Source organism: Scyliorhinus canicula, chromosome 16, assembly GCF_902713615.1.
Source record: "Scyliorhinus canicula chromosome 16, sScyCan1.1, whole genome shotgun sequence".
NCBI classification, from domain to species: Eukaryota; Metazoa; Chordata; class Chondrichthyes; order Carcharhiniformes; family Scyliorhinidae; genus Scyliorhinus; species Scyliorhinus canicula.
In genome coordinates, this window is record NC_052161.1 from 107,444,906 (window position 1) to 107,462,988 (window position 18,083).

The 18,083-nt window shown below is 43.5% G+C and overlaps 1 protein-coding gene across 6 annotated transcripts in view; it reads right to left on the bottom strand.

Annotated features, from left to right (window-relative positions):
* Positions 1-18,083, bottom strand: part of disp3 (dispatched RND transporter family member 3) — a 717,999-nt gene that overhangs the window by 620,293 nt on the left and 79,623 nt on the right. Inside the window, exon 2 of one of the 6 annotated variants that reach the window (XM_038821801.1) lies at positions 16,710-16,766. The exons of the other annotated variants lie outside the window; for them this stretch is intronic. The gene's annotated coding sequence lies outside the window, so the exon portion shown is untranslated. The remainder of the gene's footprint in view (positions 1-16,709; positions 16,767-18,083) is intronic. 6 annotated transcript variants of the gene reach the window in all.

Sequence of the window (18,083 nt, forward strand, 5' to 3'; positions counted from 1 at the left end):
CCAAAACAGTGGAGCGGGAATTAACACAATTCTTAATCGACCAAATTGACACCCCAGACTGCAGGACAAAGCAAAGGTTGTGTCCTGATAAAACAATATCACAGCCAAGAAAAGGACAAGCAGTTAACAGTCCGTCCATGAACAAGAGACCTGGAAGATGAGAGCAAAAGTGAGCAGAATTGGAGGTAGACGTGGGTGAGGCCCACATTGAACCGGCTACCTTCAGGCTAGCAAATGCAGAAATTCTAGCTTTGGACACCATATTCACCTACTAAATGTAGAACTGAGGAGATCTGACAAGACTGACCACTGCATTTAAAAGCATCTGTGGAGATAGGCCAGGGTCTACAACTTTAGGTCTACATGATGTGGCTGTGCGAGAGGCCCCTCCCATAAGACAACATCCCTACAGCCTCGGTCCAAAAAAGCTGGCTGAGGTTCTGGAGGAGATAATTCTATTTTGGGCACGAATAGAGCCTAGCAGCAGTAGCTAGAGCTCCCAGCACATGCCCAAGGAAGACAGCTCCACAAAGTTCTGCATTGACGACTGAAAAGTTAATAAAGTGACCACAGTCAACTCCTACCCAATCCCCCAATTGGAAGATTGGGTCAATAACGTAGCCTACATTACAAAGAGAGATTTACTCAAGGGATATTGGCTGGTTCCCTTGGCCACACATGCAAAGGAAATATCAGCCTTTGTGACTCTGGATGGGTTATGCCAGTGTTGAATCATGCCATTTGGACTCAGGACTGCCCCAACCACCTTTCAAAGGCCGATGAACAAGGTAGTGGAGGGCTTATCCAATTGTGTGGTGTACCTAGAAGGCCTGCTAGAATGCAGAGACACCTGGGAATGTCACTTAAAGCAATTGGGAGACCTTTTCCAGAAATTACAGTCAGCTAACTTCATGATCAATCTCAAAGAGCGGGTTCGCTAAGGCTCAGGTGACCTACCTGGGACACGTGGCCCAGAGCCACAAAAGGTACAAGAAGTAGTACAGTTTTCCATTCCCACAACAAAAAGGGAAGTCATGAAAATTTTAGTGATGTGTGGATTCCACCGCAACTTCAGCACTACAGCTACCCAGCTGACAGACCTACAACAGAAAAATGCAAAAGTATTATGGACCAAGAAACTTTTGCAAAACTACAAGCAATCTTAATATAAGAACCAGTGCTAGCAGCTCCAGACTTTAATCAAATATTTAAAGTAACCATTGACGATCACTGGGATTGTCCTCCACCAGGAGGAAAAATCAGGAATAGACACACCAATCCAGTGCTTCTCCAAGAAAACTGAACATATATCAGAAGCAGTATTCTACAGTAAAAAGAGAAATCCTAGCTCTCTGTTACTGGCTCTCAAACACGGAGATATATATCTGAAGTGGGTGAAGAGAGACCACAGTCTATACTGACCACAAGCCTTTGACCTTTGTGGAGAAATTAAAAACTCAGAATGCAAGGTTATTTCATTGGAGTTTGTTTCTTCAACCATATCATCCAACTATTGTAGGGAAATCAAATGTGATTGTGGACCCTTGTCCAGCACTTAAGAGACCCAGTTAGAACTGATGGGATAGTCCAGATCAAGGCTAAAAGACGGAATGAAATGAATATTTGCTTTTCATTTTTGTCTTTTTATACCTCATAACAAAATAAGAGTGTCTCCGATTTCATTTCTTTGTGATGGGAAGTGTTACGAGGCTATGCCCCTTCATTTCTGAAAAAAAAAGTTCTCAACTTTCAACCAACTGGAAGTGTTATCATTTGAACTGATCCAGAGTAAACTGCTTAAAAATTCAAGGCCACATTCCAAGATGAAGGTGAGAAACAAAGCACTCGCCCTCAGACAGTGATATTTCCTATAATCCAGACACCCATCAAAACTTCAGTGGAACATCGACTGGTGAAATGGGCCTGTATACAAAGATTAAAATAATGTGGATAAAGCGAAATTATATTGTGTTATAAATATTGAGAAGAGACACTATAAACTAAATTACACAATTTTAAAGGAGATGCAGGAATAGAGGAGCTCAGGGCTTTAATGTGCACAAATCTTTTAAGAAGGTCGGACAAGTTGAAAAGACTTAAAATACATATAGGGTCCTCGGTTTTATTAATAAAGGCATTGAGTTTTTTTAAATCCCGAACATGGGCGTCACAGGTTGTGCCAGCATTTATTGCCTATCCCCAATTGCTCTTGAGCAGGCAGTTGAGTGTCAACCACATTGCTGTGGGTCGCATGTAGGCCTCACCAGGTAAGGATGGGTGATTTCCTTCCGTAATGGACGATAGTAACCAGATGGGTTTTTATGACAATCGACAATGATTTCATGATCATCATTAGACTTTTGATTCCAGACATTGTATTGAATTTAATTCCATCACCTGCCACGGCGGAATTCGAACCCAGGTCCCCAGATCATTATCTTGGGTCTCTGGATTACTAGTCCAGCGACAATATCACTATGCCACCATATTGGAAAGTTATTCCAAATGTTTACCATGGTTGGATGTTCATCTGCAATCTATGTCTGAGATAGTAACAGGACATTTGAAAAATCACAATACAATCAAGCAGAGTCAGCATGGTTCTATGAAAGGGAAATTCTGTTTGACAACTTTATTTTGGTCCATTTGAGAATGGAACAAATCCTCAAAGTGGAACCAGTCAATCTAATATATTTGGATTTTCAAAAGGCATTTGATAAGGTGACACAAAAAGGTTACTACACAAAACAACTGTTCATTGTTGAGGGTAATATATTAGCATGGGCAGAGGACTGGTTAACTGCTAAGAAACAGATTTGTGGTAAATGGGTCTTTTTCAGCTTGGCAAACTAGTGGGGTGCAGCAGGGATCAGTGCTGCAGCATCAACTATCTAGATTACTGACTTGGATGAAGGGACAGAATTTATATTGCCAGTAAATTTGACTACAAAGATAGGTCGAAAGCAAGTTGTGAGGAAGATGCAAATAGTTTGTAATGGTATTATAGTTACGTTAAGTAAGCAAACATTTGGAAGGAGTATAATGTGGGAAAATATAAGGTTGTCCACTTTGGTATGAAGAATAGGAAAGGAAAAAACATTAAGAGAGACAGCAAGGGCGGCATGTGGCTCAGTGGATAGACCTGGGACTGCGGTGCTGAGGACCCGGGTTCGAATCCGGGCCCTGGGTTACTGTCCATGTGGACTTTGAACATTCATAAGAACATAAGAACTAGGAGCAGGAGTAGGCCATCTGGCCCCTCGAGCCTGCTCCACCATTCAATGGGATCATGGCTGATCTTTTGTGGACTTAGCTCCACTTTCCGGCCCAAACACCATAACCCTTAATCCCTTTATTCTTCAAAAAACTATCTATCTTTATCTTAAAAACATTTAATAAAGGAGCCTCAACAGCTTCACTGGGCAAGAAATTCCACAGATTCACAACCCTTGGGTGAAGACGTTCCTCCTAAACTCAGTCCTAAATCTACTTCCCCTTATGTTGAGGCTATGCCCCCTAGTTCTGCTTTCACCTGCCAGTGGAAACAACCTGCCCGCATCTATCCTATCTATTCTTTCATAATTTAAAAAAATTTTTTAAAATAAGATTCCCCCCCCCCACACCCCCCGCATCCTTCTAAATTCCAACGAGCACAGTCCCAGTCTACTCAATCTCTCCTCGTTATCCAACCCCTTCAGCTCTGGGATTAACCTAGTGAATCTCCTCTGTACACTCTCCAGCAAGTCCTTTCTCAGGTAAGGAGACCTCAACTGAACACAATACTCCAGGAGTGGCCTCACTAACACCTTATACAATTGCAGCATAACCTCCCTAGTCTTAAACTCCATCCCTCTAGCAATGAAGGACAACTCCATCTGCCTTCTTAATCACCTGTTGCACCCGTCAACCAGCTTTTTGCGACTCCTACACTAGCACACCCAGGTCTCTGCACAGCAGCATGTTTTAATATTTTATCATTTAAATAATAATCCCTTTTGCTGTTACTCCTACCGAAATGGACAACCTTACATTTGGCACCACTGTGTTCCATCTGCCAGACCCGAGCCCATTCACTTAACCTATCCAAATCCCTCTGCAAACTTCTGGTATCCTCTGCACTTTTTGCTTCACCACTCATCTTAGTGTCATCTGCAAACTTGGATTTGGCGCCCAACTCCAAATCATCTACGTAAATTGTGAACAATTGTGTTCCCAACACTGGTCCCTGAGGGACATCACTAGTTATTGATTGCCAACCAGAGAAACATCCATTTATCCCCACTCTTTGCTTTCTATTAATTAACCAATCCTCTATCCATGCTACTACTTTACCCTTAATGCCATGCATCTTTATCTTATGCAACAACCTTTTGTGTGGCACCTTGTCTGCATGGGTTTCACCCCCCACAACCCAAAGATGTGCAGTTAGGTGAATTGGCCACGCTAAATTGCCCCTTAATTGGAAAAAAATAAATAATTGAGTACTCTAAATTTATTTAAAAAAAGAGAGACTGCAGAATGTTTTGGTACAGAGGTTTGGTACAGAGGGATCTGGACATCCCTGCACCTGAATTCCAAATAATTAGCATGCAGGTACTGTAAGTAACTAGGAAATGGAAAGTTTGTCTTCATTGCAAGGGAGATGTGGTATAAAAGTGGGGAAGTCTTGCTACATATGTACAGGGCATTGTTGAGAAAAAAAAACCAAGAGTACTGCATACAGTTTTGGTCTCATTTCGGGAGAGATATATTTGCACTGGTAACAATTAACATAAGGTTCACTAGATTGATTCCTGGGATGAGGAAGTTGACCTGAGGAAAGTTTGAGCAGATTGGCCTGTCCTCATTGGAATTTGGAAGAATGAGGGGCTACTTTTTAAAACTTAAAAAAGTTTTTGGAATGGCTTGACAGAGTAGATATGCTGAGAGGGTGTTTCTGCCTATGAGGGAATGCAGAACTAGAGGGCACAGATTCATAAAAAGGGTGTTCCATTTAGGAGGAGAGAATGAGGAGAGAGGAGAAGAGAGGAGGAAAAATTTCTTTGAGTATTCATATACAATCTCAGTGCAAATTATAGGTATTATATTTGCACAAATCGTACACACATGCAGAACAGGTGCAATTAGTAGTTGTTAGTCGAAAAATCCGTCAAAATACAATCACTAGCAGCAGCTGGACACAAGAATCTAACAACACCATCTTCAACATTGCTAAATTAACAAGTAGCAGAGCTCATCATTGCAGCTTTGCACACAAAAATACCACATACTCTCTGCCTTCAACCTCATTCTTCCATGTTCTTTTACAGGTTAATTTATCTCTGCTCAGTCCTGTTGCAATTACCACCCAAATGTGTGTACAATATAGATACCTATCTATTCCTCTGGCAAATGGCAAAAATTGTTCCTTTGCAGGAGATTACAATTTGTGCCCCAGAGAGGGGCCTAGAGTCAAGCAGCAATGATTATAGCTGTCAAGAATTTAAGTTATGAGGAAAGCTCCTGGATGATGGGCTTATTTTGGGAAGAAAAGCATTAAGGTGACATAAAATCTTCAATTAGATTAAGGAGATTGACAACACTGCTCTAATGACAAATCAGTTGATGCATCAGGAACACAGAAAATTACCAGAAGGGGAATGTATATTTTGAACCCACAGAATAATAAACTTGCAGAATAAAAGTACCAAAGGTATAAAATGGGCTAAGAGGCTGTTTGATAGCTTTCTGAAGAGAGAAAGGATGAGAAACGTTCCAGGAAAGAAATGGTTGTGTAAAGGGTTAGGTGAATTGGATATTCCAAATTCTCACTCAGTGTACCAGAACAGGCACCGGAGTGTGGCGACTAGGGGATTTTAATAGTAACTTCATTGCAGTGTTAATGCAAGCCTACTTGTGACAATAAAGATTATTATTAATAAAGATTATCAACCAAAAGAATAATTTTACTGGGTTATTACTTTCTCCTTTTTCTAAGACATTGGACATTTAGAAAAAAACAATTATTTGTTTGGTGGTTTCAAGCATCAAAACTACAAGCAGAATTGATCAAAGTTGCTTCCCTATTTGCTACCATGTGCGCTGTGCTTCTAATTGAAGGCATAGGCCAGATGTTGCAGATAGTATGGTGAAAATTCTTTTTTTTTTTTTATAAATTTAGATTACCCAATTATTTTTTCTATTAAGGGGCAATTTAGCATGGCCAATCCACCTACTCTGCACATTTTTTGGGTTGTGGGGGCGAAACCCACGCAGACACGGGGAGAATGTGCAAACTCCACACGGACAGTGACCCAGAGCCGGGATCGGTGAAAATTCTTTTAATAGTTTATAGCAGCGTACCAGCCTAACCGGATGACTGAAAAGCTGAAACACAAGAATATGTAATGAAAAACACAATCGGACCTCTAAACTACTTGTGTTAGACATATAGGGCGGAATTCTCCGCTCCCCACGAGGGCCTCCCGACATTTTTTACGCCACCCCCGCGATTCTCCCCCCCCCCCCGGTAAAATCGCCGCTCGCCGTTTTTCACGGCGACCCTCCGAGCACAATGGGCCGAGCGGCCGGCCCTTCACGCCCGTTTCACCACGGCAGCAACCACACCTGGTCGCTGCATTCGTGAAACGGGTGGCAGATGCCCGTTTGGGGCATCTAGGGGCCCAATTTGGACGGGAGCACCGCGACTGTGCTCCGGAGGGGACAGGCCCGCGATCGGTGCCCACCGATCGTCGGGCCAGCGTCCAAAACGGACGCACTCTTTCCCCTCCGCCGCCCGGCAAGATCAAGCCGCCACGTCTTGCCGAGCGGTGGTGGAGAAAGACGGCACTGCGTATGCGCGGGTTCATGCCGTCTGCGCGGTGCGCGCATGCGCGGGTTGGAACCGGCAACCCGCGCATACGTGGATGACATCATGAAAAGCGCCGTTCGCGCATCATTTCTGGCGGCCGAGTTCGCGGCCGGGAACGACGAGGGCCTGCTCCTAGCCCCCCTGGTGGGGTGAATTAGGTGCGGGGAGCGGGCCCCGAGGCCGTCGTGAACCACGGCCGAGTTCACAACGGCCTCCGCGATTTTTGGCCTTAGCGGAGAATACCGCCCATAAAACTTGCATTTTCACATGGCACATAATCTTGCGATGTTCTTTGATTTCTGAATGAGGATAGCTTCGGAGTGTAGTGTTTCACAAAGAACATTAAGCGATGTACTGAACATATTCGGAATTCTCCCTGTGTACCCGAACAGGGGCTGGGATGTGGGAAGACAGTAACTTCATTCAGTGTTAATGTAAGCCTACTTGTGACAATAAAAATTATTTTAAAAAACAAAGCTAATTTATTTACACTACAACTAAATAGATTTGACTTGCTTGCTAAGATACAAAAGATAACAGATTGACTAAAACTGTGATTCTACACAACAGAGCTCCTGAGAACACAACTATTCACCATCTCGCCCAACAACCTACCCCCTGAATCAAGAGTATTACGTGATCCACGTGTATGTGCTTGATCACCATCTAGTGGCTGGTGTAGTTACAGTAAATTATTAACAGTTCATTATTCTTATAATACACATACATATTGTCATATCCCCAAATCTTTGAAGTTGTTTGGATATGCATTCAAAAATATTTACAGTACATGATGCTTTTTCACAATATTATTGTCTATCTGGATAACAATTTTTCTCTTTCTAACAAATTAAGTGTCTGTTTTTGTCCTGAGACACGTAGATCTTCGCAGCACAATCTTGTCTTGCAATTGTCAATGCTTCTGCATGCAAATAACAAGATTGTCGATGTACACTGGGTAATCCTGAAACAGGTTTGTTAGTTAACCATTGACTGGGGCGTTATTCATGCCAAATGGCCTAACTTTGAATTGGTATATACCATCTGGAGTCTCAAAAGCTGGAAATATCCATCGCCCTTTCAGATAAAGGTACCTGTCAGTAACCTTTAAGTAAATCCAGTTTGGAAAATCCTCCAAATGTGGGATAGGATAAGAGTCCATTCTGCATTAACATTTCTATAGTCCACACACAGCACGGTAGCATGGTGGTTAGCATAAATGCTTCACAGCTCCAGGGTCGATTCCCGGCTGGCTCACTGTCTGTGCGGAGTCTGCATATCCTCCCCGTGTGTGCGTGGGTTTCCTCCGGGTGCTCCGGTTTCCTCCCACAGTCCAAAGGTGTGCGGGTTAGGTGGATTGGCCAGGCTAAATTGCCCTCAGTGTCCTAAAAAATAAGGTTAATGGGGGTTGTTGGGTTACTGGGATAGGTATACGTGGGCTTGAGTAGGGTGATCATTGCTCGGCACAACATCGAGGGCCGAAGGGCCTGTTCTGTGCTGTACTGTTCTAATTCTAATTCTAAAACATGCCTACTGGTCATGATAATACCTTTGGCACACCAAGATAGAAATTTATGCATGGGATGCAGCAGGGTAGCATGGTGGTTAGCATAAATGCTTCACAGCTCCAGGGTCCCAGGTTCGATTCCCGGCTGGGTCACTGTCTGTGTGGAGTCTGCACGTCCTCCCCCTGTGTGCGTGGGTTTCCTCCGGGTGCTCCGGTTTCCTCCCACAGTCCAAAGATGTGCGGGTTAGGTGGATTGACCATGCTAATTTGCCCGTAGTGTCCTAAAAAGTAAGGTTGGGGGGGGGGGGTTGTTGGGTTACGGGTATCGGGTGGATACGTGGGTTTGAGTAGGGTGATCATGGCTCGGCACAACATCGAGGGCCGAAGGGCCTGTTCTGTGCTGTACTGTTAAAAAAAAAAGAAGTTCGGTACTGTCCAGTTTTGGTACCATCACTATGGGTGAGCTCCATTGGGTCCAACCCACTTAAATTATGCCTGTTTGAAGCATACTTTCAATTTCCTTGTTAACCCGTGCCAATTTTAAAGGGTTAAGTCGATATCGATATTTTTAATTGGAACAGCATTTCCCACATCTACATCATGTATAGCCATTTTAGTGCTTCCCAACTTATATCCACAAACTTGCCCATGTGATATCAATACCTCTTTCAGGTCAGTTTGTTTTTCCTCTGAAGGTAACTCAACAATTTATCCCAATTTTTAAGAAAATCCTCTTTTTCCAATTGAATTTGAGGGATATCAAATGCAAAGTCATCTGGATTTGGTTCTTCACTTTGAGTTAGAATCATTAAAACCTCGTCTTTTTGCTCTCCTTCCCATTGAAAGTACCTTTTAGGCATATTCACATGAGACACTCGGTGAGTTTTCCTTCCATCTGGCCTGCTTGCCACATAATTCACCTCAATCTGATAAAGGTCCACAAAACCTTGCTTTTAAAGGTTCACCTACCACTGGTAACAATACTAAAACTTTGTCTCTACTGGCAAAACTACAAACTTTTACTTTCTTGTCCACGACCCGTTTCATCACATGTTGTGCAACTATTAAATGTTGAAAGCCATTTCCCCTGCTCTATTTTATTGTTCCCTAAAATTTGACATGTAATCCAATAATGTAAGTTCCGACTGCTCACTCACCAATTTTTCCTCAATCAATTTAAGTGGTCCTCTTATCTCATGACCAAAAATTAGGTCAAAAGGACTAAATTTGGTTAACCCATTAGGTGCATCCCTAATTGCAAACAGTACGAATGGAATTCCTTTATCCCAATCCTCTGGATAAGCGTGACAATAAGCCCTCAACATTGTCTTTAATGTCTGATGCCACCTTTCTAACGCTCCCTGCGATTCTGGATGGTATGCAATTGATTTAAATTGTTTTATTGATAAGCTATCCATAACTTTTTTGAATAACCTCGAGGTAAATTTTGATCCTTGATCCGATTGCATTTCTGCAGGTAGTCCATATCTAGTAAAGAATTTCAGTAACTCCTCCACAATCTTCTTAGCTGCAATATTACGTACTGGAATGGCCTCTGGAAACCTAGTAGACACATCAATTATAGTCAAAAGATATTGATTCCCACTTTTCGTTTTGGGAAGCGGTCCTACGCAATCAATTAAGACTTGTAAAAGTTTCCTCAAATGTTGGAATGGGTATTAAGGGCGCTGGTTTTATCACTTTGAGGTTTCCCTACCATTCGACAGGTGTGACACAATCAACAAAATGTAACTACATCTTTAATGTAAAAATGTTTTTGGATTTTAGCTCGAGTATTCCTTACTCCCAAATGACCTCCCAACTGGTACCTCATGTACTACTTGCAACACCGCCTTTCTATACCCGACCGGCAGTCCCACTTGATAAACGTCTGCCCACTTTTCATCCGCCTGCATATGTAAAGGTCTCCATTTTCTCATCATGACATAATTATTACGGTAATAACATTCTGGTATACACACAGATTCCTCGTACGTGTATGCTTTCTGATACATCCATTTTATTTCTATATCTTTCTGTTGTAACTCCGCCAATTTTCCTGAACTAAAAATATCTGCCTCATCTGCCACCTGTTCTTGTTCTTTTCCAACCATATGATCAAAAATCGTTTCTGATAATGGAACTTTATCTTCACTCTTCCTGTGACTGTGAGACCTTATTACTACACAATCCAGAAAAATCGTAGGATATTCGTCCCATCAACACTTCAGTTGTCTGACTTTCCATTGACTTCTCGACCACAGTAGGCATCACTCCCTCCTGCAATCCAGCTATATCATTACCCAAGATATACTGTATTCCTGGACAAGATAGTTTCTCTATTACTCCTACTACCACTTCACCACCCTTCACTGGACTTTCCAACCTTGTATTATATAATGGAACACTACTCTTCTTAGCTGGAATTCCACATATTACCACCTTTTCTGGCAATATTCCTCCCAAACTACATAACTCCTCATCTCTTACCAACAAGATTGACTAGCTCCCGTATCTCTTAAAATTGTGACTTCTTTACCTACTCCTCCTGGTACACCCGAGTAAACATTACCCACACAAGTAAATTCTTTAAAGACATCTGGCACCTTCTTATCAATCACCTCTTGATCAGGCTGTACAATCTTTTGCACATCCTCTGCTTCACTTGGGCTTTCCCACTTTAACAAACCCCACAGACTTATCCTGTTTTATCACATCAACTTTCCCAGTGCTTTTCTTGATCCACCAACAGTGGCTTTACATTGCCTGGTTTATTACAGCAAAAGCATTTCAAACTTTCATTTCTCTTCCACCCTCCTGGATTTCTGTTTTAATCGGAGGTGCACTCTCCTTATTATCTCCCATCAGATCACCTTTACTTTTACCACTTGAGTATTTCTCATGTCCCAGTTTCTATCCCTCACCGGCTGAAACTGATGTCGGAAACGAAGTCTTGATTTATGAACTAAGGGCGGCACGGTAGCATTGTGGATAGCACAATTGCTTCACAGCTCCAGGGTCCCAGGTTCGATTCCGGCTTGGGTCACTGTCTGTGCGGAGTCTGCACATCCTCCCCGTGTGTGCGGGGGTTTCCTCCGGGTGCTCCGGTTTCCTCCCACAGTCCAAAGATGTGCAGGTTAGGTGGATTGGCCATGATAAATTGCCCTTAGTGTCAAAAATTGCCCTTAGTGTTGGGTGGGGTTACTGAGTTATGGGGATAGGTGGAGGTGTTGACCTTGGGTAGGGGGTAGGGTGCTCTTTCCAAGAGCCGGTGCAGACTCGATGGGCCGATTGGCCTCCTTCTGCACTGTAAATTCTATGTAAATCTAATTCTATGTAAATAATCACCTGCCATTTCTGCTGCTAACCACACAGTTTTAACCCTCTGCTCTTCCACATGAGTTTACACTACATCAGGAACTGAATCTCCTCCAAAAGAATAATTTCTCCGAGAGCTTCATACATTTGGTCTATTTTCAAAGCCCTTATCCACCGATCAAAGTTACTCTGATCCTTTCAAACTCCATGTATGTTTGACCAGGTTGATTCCTTAAATTTCTAAACCTTTGTCTGTGGGCTTCAGGCACTAGTTCATACGCACCTAAAATGGATTTTTTTCACTTCCTCATATGTTCCAGATACCTCCTCTGGTAGTGATGCAAACACTTCACTAACCCTACCTACCAGCTTTGTTTGAATCGGTAATACCCACATGTCCGGTGGCCATTTCATTTGTTACGCCACCTTCTCAAATGAAATAGGCTTCTCATCTTGGCAATGCTTGGACATAGTTAAATAGATTCCCACCAAGCCTTTGACAATGACACTCTTTCTCTTTATCCTCATCACTATCCTTACACAACTGTCCTTATACCACTATCCATACACAACTGTGCGTTTCCCTTTATATCCGCCAATTTTAACTGACTGTTATATTTCATGGCCATTTTCTGAAGTTCAAACTTTCTCTTTTTCCCTTTCCTCCCTTTCTCTTTCCTTTTTTCTTTCTTCTCTTCTTTTCTTTTTCCCTGATCTGTATCTCCCTTTCTCTCTTTCCTCTCGATCTTTTTCTTTTTGTTCTGCTAGGGCTATTCTTTTTTTGTGCAATTTTAAATGCTCAGCTAGCACCGTAAGTACCTCTTCTTTTCATCTGCTATCAGATAACGCAAACTGCAAAGTTTTTGCCAAATCTAAAAGCCTTTTCTTAGCCTCTGTTCATAAGGTACTGCCTGTGACCACTCTACGGGTGTGATGCAGCAGAGATATAAAGTACTTTTAAGACAAATCAATGTTTATTCTATGAATCCAGTTAACATTTTATAAACACACAGTAAACATCTTAGCAACTATCGACTCAAATACCCCCTCCAAAGAATACAGTACTCTATAAGTAACCCTTAATCTTTCCTTGCAACATCCATAATACAAATACTCTCTTTAACAAAGACAGCAGATTTAAATTATCTACTGAGAGCCGTTATCACTTTTAAATTAGCAAGTGATCTGAAGACATTCTTTTCATGCAGAGAGAGATCAAAATTATACCTTGTTTGGCTGGATGCAGCTCCAACACTGAAAACGCAACCAAACACACACTGTTGCAGCCAGCTCAAAAATAAAAGTAATAGTAGACAGACAGCCCAGCTCCACCCACACTCTGACATCACTGCAGTTATTTGATAAACACCCATTTCTTAAAGGTACTCTCACATGACACTTCTTTGGTTAGTAGCTCAGAATCTTCAGTACCAGCAACCAGAATAAGTGGAAAATAATTATGTTTTACATCTTCTCTAAAGGATAGAAACTTTCATTTTCTAGTAATCACCTACATGCACTTGAGCCTGCACATTTTCCTTAAAAATATAAACTAGCTGAAGCTTTAATTGGGTGCAATTTCATCCCACCAGCATTTGCACATCTGTAACCATGTCTCAGCGTTCTGCTTGCCAAAATGTTCATACAAATCGAAAATTCACTTACCTTTCACTGACAGTTTAAATGGATAGTAACTTCTTTTGTTGGCAGTTGAGGCATATTTGTATAAAGCAAATTATCGTCTTCCAAATGCATGCTACTTAAATGGAAGGGGTTCTATATAAGTTTCATAACAATTCCCTAAACTTCCTCAGGAAACTAAGGAAATTCGGAATGTCCACATTAACTCTACCAACTTCTACAGATGCACCATAGAAAGCATCCTATCTGGCTGCATCACAGCCTGGTATGGCAACTGCTCGGCCCAAAAGCGCAAGAAACTTCTGAGAGTGGTGAACACAACCCAGTCCATCACACAAACCTGCCATCCATCTACTGACTTCCATTTGCACCTCCGGCTGCCTGGGGAAAGCAGGCAGCATAATCAAAGACCCCCCCCCCCCCCCCCCCCCCCACCGGCTTACTCACTCTTCCAACTTCTTCCATCGGGCAGGAGATACAAAAGCCTGAGAACAAGCACGAACAGACTCAAAACAGCTTCTTCCCCGCTGTTACCAGACTCCGAAATGACCCTCTTATGGACTGATCTGATTAACACGACACCCCTGTATGCTTCACCCGATGCCGGTATTATGTAGTTACATTGTTATAGGACAGCATGGTAGTACAAGTGGATAGCACTGTGGCTTCACGGTACCAGGGTCCCAGGTTCGATTCCCCGCTGGGTCATGTCTGTGTGGAGTCTGCACGGGTTTCCTCCAGGTTCTCCGGTTTCCTCACACAGTCCAAAGGCGTGCAGATTAGGTGGATTGGCTATGATAAAGTGCCCTTAGTGGCCAAAAAGGTTAAGGGGGGTTATTGGGTTATGGGGATAGGGTGGAAGTGAGGGCTTAAGTGGGTTGCTGCAGACTCGATGGGGCGAATGGCCTAGTTCTGAACTGTATGTTCTATTGTGTACCTTGTGTTGCTCTATTACGTATTTTCTTTTATTTTCTTTTAACGTACTTAATGATTTGTTGAGCTGCTCGCAGAAAAATTCTTTTCACAGTAGCTCGGTTCACGTGACAACAAGAAAAATCCAATCCAATCCAATCCAATCTTGAGGATTTAAATGTCATTATTGACCATTTGCTGATAATATCTACTAAACTCAATGAGAAGGCTAATCAAATGTCAAGATGCAAGTGAGTTGCATCAGCAGGACAAAACTGTGGCCAGATTTGGGATACTTCTGTTTCAGGTCCTTGGGGTGGGGATAAGAGTTTATTAGAGAAAGCAAGGGTGGAAAGGTTGGTTTGTGCAGTGCACCAACATGCCGGTTATATCAGAGTCTGTGTTTCCTATCCACCTGAACCAAAGGATTGAAGAAACAACAATGCAGCAAGTCAAAGTTTGCCACAGCCCGGTGCATGGTCCTTTTAAATACGTGATAGCAAAATAACTGTACAGGAATTTGGATGAGAACAGTGCAGCATCATATAATCATAGAACTTACAGTGCAGAAGGAGGCCATTTGGCCCATCGAGTCTGCACCAGCCTTTGGAAAGAGCATTCGACCTAAGCCCATACCTCCACCCTATCCCCCGTAACACCACCTAACCTTTTTGGACACTAAGGGGCAATTAACCTGCACATCTTTGGACTGTGGGAGGAAACCGGAGCAACTTGCCCAGGATGTGGTAATAATGAAAACATTCTATTATCTCTTCTAATTACTTGTTGTCCCTGCATACTGACCTTCATGCATGTGGACTCCTAGATCTCTCTGCATCTTAGAGCTCTACAATCTCTCTCACAGTTTAGATAATGGGCTGGATTCTCCATTTGGGAGATCAAGGGCTGGATTCTCCGATTCTGCGGCTATGTCCGGAGGATGCGTCTGGTCTTACAACCAAAAAGTCGGCGTGCCCCCATATCAATGCTCCGTCCGGTGGGGGGCTAGCAGCCACGCCATATAAAGGCTTTACCTGGTGATACGCACGCAGAATGGCTGGTCCCTTGGTCATGCATGCGCACAGCGGCGGCCTGCAGCAGCCACGCCGTACAACATGGCGCTGGGCAGACGTGGACCCGGCCCGCCAAAAACTGCCCCCCGTAATCTTCCTCGCTACCTCTGGACCACCCACCACCACCAGTCCACCCAGCCCCTGCTGAAGCTTCTCTACCAGCAACTCTTCCCACCCCTCCCTCCCCCGCCTGTGGCAGTGCTGGACGCAGTCCTCAGCCACCACGTCAGGTTTACAAAAATTGAGAAGACACGTGACCGACGGCGTCGGGAAATTGGCCCATTGAGGGAGGAGCATCGGGGGAGGGCTTTGGGTGATGCCGTAAGGCTGTCCCAACGGCATTCTCCGAGTTGCCGTTTTTGAGGGGGCGGAGCATCATAAAAATGGATTCTCCAGTCGATCGGTGAATGCGATTTTGGCGTCGACAATCTGAGAATTCCACCTCAAGTTCGCCAAATTCTATTAAGATCCCCCCAATGTCACAAATCCAATAAGATGGGTAGTGCAGATTTTGATGTTTTGTTGCTGAATGTCACTAAGTTAATAAGATGCCTGTAAGTCAATGATACAGAAAGCTGACAGCTGCATGAACCCAACACCATAAAATCAAACTGACAATTATGGGGTCCCAGAATTGACTGCAAGGTAGTACATAGAACATAACAGCGCAGTACAGGCCCTTCGGCCCACGATGTTGCACTGTCCTGTGAAACCCTTCTAAAGTCCCTCTACACTATTCCCTTATCGTCCATATCAACTCTAGAAACCGCAGGAATGATGGTGAGTTGGAAGTGCTTTAGCTAAACCCAGAAATAAAGTTACAGCTTTGAAACGTTTCTTATGCAGACATTATGGGCGACATCTTCTAGCTCTTCACACCAGCAGGAACCCCGCACCTCTCTTTCGAGGAAGAACTCCAGAACAAAGAGACAGCTTCTTTTTTAAAAAACTGTGTTTAGAAAAACAGCTGTAACTAGAGTTAATGGATCCTGTAGAGCTATAAATAAACAAATGGTAATCCTTCTTTTGATAAAGCCTGGACCTAAATGCTTTTAAAAGGCAATGGTCCGTGGAATTGAATGTAAATGATGCAGTCTGAAACTTTTAGGCTTCGAGGGATGTATATAGGTTTGGGTTGGGAAAGATTTTTTTTTAAAATCACTTTAAAGGCTTACAAAACATTAAAGGAAATACTTTTACCTTCAACACACAGATCTTTGAACTTGTAGGCTGACAGTTTGAAGGGTTTAAAGGTTGCAGATCATATAAGAAGACAAGCCAAATGATCGCCATCCCAGGAAAGACCCCCTGACCCGAGCCCCTTCAGCCCAGCATAAGAGCCCTGACCCCATCTTCCTTGAAGGATGCTCCTTGGCACCCTGGAGGCAAATGTAAGGAGAGTACTCACCTACTTGCCACCCCTCGGAGAGCAAGGTGCTAGGTTGACACTGCCAAGATTCAGGACCTGAAGGGGGAGGAGAAATAGTACTGTGGTCACCTACCAGGGTCTAGCTTTAAGGCAAATTAAATTAGAAATCCTAAATTAAACAATTGGGCAGTTAAAAATAGTATTGCAGTCGAACCTCACACAGGCTGTTGGAAATTATGATTTTACCAAAGTCAAATACACAACCAACAGACAAGCTGCCAGGGGACTTTGAGTGGCAGCCATGGTGTGAGTAGCTGCACACAGGGCAGATCTTGCTTGATAGCATAGAAAAGAACTCCTTTTACCTGAAATTGGGTGCAACTTAGACGGAAAAGAAAGCTGGAGAAGATCCCCCCCCCCCGGGTGTGGTATGTCTGCTGGTTACTAAACCCGGCAGAAGGTGAAAGACCTGGCCAAGGAGTTTGAAGAGACCTGTGGCGCAGCAGTCAGTGGAAGGATGGTGGGGGCTAGTGTAAGTAGCAAAGCCCCAGATGGAACAGTTGATGGCCTTCATCAAGGAAGAGTTCCTCCAGCAGAAGTAGATGCAGGATGAATGCTTAAAGGCCATCGAAGGGGCTGTGGCACCTCTGAAGGACTCAATGGATAGGATACGCATGGCAAAGGAGCTCGGTGAGTTTATGGAACAAATGGGTATGGTGGACCCGTGGCGTTTCAAGAACACGAGGAAGGGAGTATTCCTTTTTTCGCATGTGTGTAGGATATATTCCAGAATTGGGGGTTTTTGTGGTGCATCGGAAGGTTTTGCACGGGGTGGAGGGGGCAGAGTATGCGGGGATAGTAATCTCGGACCATTCGTCCCATTGGCTGGAGATTCAGCTTAGATTGGGACAGGAACAAAGGTCGGGGTGGAGGCTCGATTCGGGGTTGTGTGACAAAGTGCGGGCCGTGATTAAAGATTATGTAGAATTGAACCAAAACGGGGAGGTGTCGCCGGCCACTTTTTGGGAAGCACTAAAAGCGGTGGTCGGTAGAGAGATTATCTCGTTCAATGCACATCCAGATAGGGAAAGGAGGTGTCTATTTGCCTTTGAGAAGGTGTTTGTAAGCAGCCTTCTTGAACCGCTAAGATTCAACAACATTGTTGTTGATCTGGAATCAAATATAGGCCAGACCAGTATAAGAAGGGCAGATTTCCAGCCCTAAAGGCATCAATGAACTGGGTGTTCAGGATTATTCTTGCTCGCTTTTTATTCCAAATTTATTTATGAACGAAATTTAAATTCACCAGGTGTCATGATCTGATCTAATGGGCGGGATTCTCCAATCCCACGGCAGAGTGTCCATGCCATCGTAAATGCCGTCGCGTTTCACAACGGCGTGCACGGGCCACTC